Source organism: Apium graveolens, chromosome 6 (assembly GCF_009905375.1).
Source record: "Apium graveolens cultivar Ventura chromosome 6, ASM990537v1, whole genome shotgun sequence".
In the NCBI taxonomy this organism is placed as follows: Eukaryota; Viridiplantae; Streptophyta; class Magnoliopsida; order Apiales; family Apiaceae; genus Apium; species Apium graveolens.
Genome location: NC_133652.1, coordinates 109,427,215 through 109,431,898, shown reverse-complemented (window position 1 = coordinate 109,431,898; position 4,684 = coordinate 109,427,215).

Below are 4,684 nucleotides of genomic sequence, written 5' to 3'. Positions count from 1 at the left end.
ATATCGCGTTCTTGAGAATCAAATGCACGAACGAAGGTGTTATCGAACTCCGATTCAGGCGTGTAATATATCAAAACAAAGCTCTCGAAATCTTCTTTCTGAATCAACCATTTGTTTTTGCCCAGAAATTAAGGTATTTTTCTGCTTTAATTATTTTATTTTGAATTAATTATGGATTAAATTATGGATTTTTGTTCTTGCTGTTTTTGATATGATTTGATGGCATAATCATGTAGATAATAATTTTCTGGTCAATTTGGTATATTATATGTCAAAAACTGAGTTCAATAACATGGTTAAATTTGAGTTTGATTTTCGGATTATGAAATTAGGGTTTTAATATTTTGAATGTTCTTGGTTCGATTTGGGTATTTCGTTTTTGTTGATTCTGGGCTTGATTAAACAACATCACTGTATAGATCGTCCAAAAATAAGTCGATTCATGTATTTAGTTTCTCCATTGGCTGCCGGAAACGACCCGCCGAAAAAGCTTGAAGCTTCAAAGGCGTTAATGGCGGTTTTGCCAGACTGTCGGCTCTGAGGACGTTTTAAGGTTGTTTTTGCTATATTCGAATTCATGTTGAGTTGTTAAAGAATACCCAATCAACCAAGAACAGAGTAACGCTGTCTGGGCTGAGGATTTGAGTTCGCCGGATAACCCTTGGTGGCCGGATTCTGCAATTAAGGGCGGCGGGTCGAACGGTTCTTCACCATCCGTTTGTTTGACCCGTCTTGACCCGCTTTTGATCTTGTTTTTCTCTAATTCCAAATCCAATTTATGTTTCTGATTTATTTTATTTAAAAATTATTTTAAACTATATTTTATTTACAAAAAAATCAATTTAAATTCTAAAAATCTATATTTAATTCTGAAAAATTGTTTTTATTTCTAAAATAAATCTTAATTATTTAATTAATTAATTTTAGTTGATAATTAATTATTTAATTAGTCAATCAACTTAAATATTAATTGATTAATTAATTTAATTAGTTATTAATTAATTTTAATTGATTATTTAATTGGATTTAATTATTTAAAATTGATTTAAAAATTTCGAAAAATAGTTTCGAGTTTTAAAATATTATTTTAAATTATTTTCGAAGCTAAAAAATTATTATAAAATTATTTTAAAGTCAAATTCGGGTGTTCGAACTCTATTATTTAATTATAAAATGATTCGGGGTCCAATTTTAATTCCGAAAAATGTTCAAAAATTCGTATTAAATACTTGAAAGATCATCTTAACCCCGAATCTTCTTTGAAAAATTATTTTGATCGAATATCTTGCATGTTATGTGCTATCCGATTGATGTATTATATGCCTATATGGTTATTGTTTGACTGTTTTAGTCATAACTTTTAATCCGTAAATCGGATTTGGGTAAAACAAAGGGTAGACAAAAGCATATGACGTCTATGTGACAATTATAATGATATGAGATTGAGTATTGATAGATAATTGTGATGCCTAGCAGAGTCAGCAAGATATAGAAAAGGAAACCAGTGATCCATAAATAGAATCGAAGCATAGAAAGAGAAGGCAAGTGATTGATAAATAGAAGCAAGGCATAAAAAGAGAAGGAAAGTGGTTGATGAGTGAAACTATTAGATGAGTACAAGTAAAGTGGAAATCATCGATGATAAGGCAAGTACTTCTGAACCTTTCTTCAAGATATATTGCAAATATTTTCGAGCTATTTCATGACGTGTCGCTATTATTCAAAATAACTCATGTTTTATATTGCAAGTGCTTTAAACTATTTAACCTTGAACCCCGATTCTTCTTGATCTTGAGCCATAAGCCTTGTTCTTCATAAAACATTGATTGTTGAATTCTCAGGTATGAGCCAAACACATACGATACTACTCCACAAATACATATCTACCACATACTGATTCTGATATTGAATTTCTTAACATACTAACCCTTATTCCTTGTTTAACAGAAGACCAATTCTTGGAACCCTTGAACCCTTGGTCTTCTACTTTCTGATTCTTTCCTTGATTGAAAGCCAATCTTTTTGAATTCCCTGTTATGTCTTCATGGTGTTATGAATCACCCTATGCTTCAAGATAAATGTTGTTTATGATTCAGCTTATTGATTTACATTGGTTATCATATTGAGTTATTTTAGAATTGGATGGTTTTATAAATATGGACCAGATTCGTGGTCAGACCAAATTCGTGGTCATAATAGGCCAATGCGTGCCTTGGATCCAATATATAGAGCAAAGCTGGGAGCCTTGCTCAGGATTAGTGCGTGACTGATCAGCAGCCTAGCCTTGGTTTTTAAATGAAAAGTGCATATCCAATTCTAATCATTGCTTATTCAGAAACTTGATTCTTTTGAATAATTTCAATTGGTGATTGTTTAACCTCAATTGCTGCTATTCTTTACTTGCTGAGCTAGTAAGCTCACTCTTGCAAAAAATTTTATGTTTTCAACAGTTGAAAAATGAAATTGTTGGTAACGAGGATTCTCTGTCCAGTGTGCGAGCTAGGATTTCCGGTTAAGTTGGATCGAGCTAGCAGGAGCTTTATATTATAGATGAGTTATGTAAGATTGTAAGTACGATATCATTAGCCACTGTAAGTTGAATTAGTTGGGATTTGGTACGATATAATAAAAGTTAAGATCGTGGCTTATTTTCATACTTTAACCTGTTGCGATTCGTGGTTGTGTAAAGAAGGGTCAATGCATATAATACTTTATATACATGTTTAAATATTGTGGTGTGAGCCCCAAACTTCTGACCCGGGTTTGGAGGGCGTCATAAAGGGGCCTAAAGTTGGATGTCTATTTCCTCTGCTTCCATCACCCTCTCTAGTGTCAAATAATGTTTCTTGTGATGCTGTTTAATGTAATAATCAAGTGTGGTATAAATGCTTGGGTCACCCGAATCCTCATGTTCTTGGTATTTTACTTAAATCCGGTGTACATGGGAATAAAATTTCATTTTCTTCAAATAAAGATATTGTTGAGTGTGCATCTTGTAAACTTGGAAAAAGCAAAACACTTACATTTCCATTGAGTAAGTGCCGAACCACCACAGCCTTTGAACTTGTACATACTGATGTCTAGGCATTGCACTATTGATTTCTCATTAACATTACAAATATTTTGTTACTTTCATAGACAACTTCACTCGTTTTACATGGGTATATTTTCTTCGATCCAAAAGTGAGGTTTTTCATGTATTTAAAATCTTCCATGCATTAATTGAAACACAATTTTCTGCGAAGGTCAAAATCTTACAGTATGATTCAGGTGGTGAATATATGTCAAATGAATTTCAATCTTTCCCCCAAAATCATGGGATTATATTTTAACGTTCTTGTCCATCAACTCCACAACAAAACGGTGTCGCTGAAAGAAAGAATCGTCATCTTCTTGATGTTGTTCGCACTATTCTTATTGAGTCTTGTGTACCGGCTCAATTCTGGTGGGCTCAATTCTGGTGTTAAGCATTTTCTACCGCTGTCTATTTGATTAATAGATTACCATCTCCCAACTTAAACAACGAATCACCTTACTTCCGTATGTTTAAACATGCACCGGATTATTTCCATCTACACATTTTCAGATGTATTTGCTTCGTTCATCTTCAACCATATGAAAGGAATAAACTTAGTTCTCAATCATTTAAGTGTGCTTTCTTAGGATATGGTGGCCCTCAAAAAGGTTTTCTTTACTATGACCCTAATGTTCGTTGAATTCGTGTATCTAGAAATGTGATTTTCTTTAAAAATCAATCGTTCTTTAGCACAAAAATAATTTTAGAATTCTTATCTATAGCTACACTGCCATATTTTCCTGAGTCATCACAACCAAAAGAAAGATTTAAACCTGGTCATGTTTATAATAGACACACTTTGGCTCCTCGAAATCTTCCCGAAGCATCTGATCCTGTTATATCTAGTTCTAATGATCATCCTCCTCTTCGGAGAAGCTCTAGAAACTCGAAACCTCCTGACAGGTATGGTTTTTCAAACCAAGTAGCCATGTCCACTACTTTGTATTCTATTTATATCCCTATTTGTTATAAACAGGCCATGGAACATGAGTGTTGGCAACAAGCAATGGAAACGGAACTTCAAGCTCTTACGGAAAATCATACTTGGGAGATTGTTTCTTTACCTCCAAATGTCAAGCCAATTGGTAGTAAGTGGGTCTACAGTGTGAAACTCAAGTATGATGGCTCCTTAGATAGATACAAAGCTCACCTGGTTGCGCTTGGCAATAGGCAAGAATATGGCCTTAACTACTAAGAGATATTTATGCCAGTTGCTAAGATGACCACGCTAAGAACCATTCTTGTTGTTGTTGCTTCTAAATCTTGCCTTTACACCAGATGGATGTAAAAAAAGCTTTCTTAAATGGGAATCTCAAAGAGGAAATTTATATGAAGCTTCCACATGGTATGGCATGGATAGATCCCAACAAGGTTTGCAGGTTAAGACGCACATTGTGTGGGTTGAGGCAGTCTCCTAGAGAGTGATAACTTTCAAAGTACTCTTATTAACTTCTCTTTTACACAAAGTCAATATGATTCATCTCTATTCTTTCATAAGACAATAGCTGGTTTGTTGTTTGTCTTAGTTTATATCGATGATATTATAATCACCGGTGATACCTCTGTGCTAATATCAAAACTCAAAAATATGTTGCATAGTACATTTCA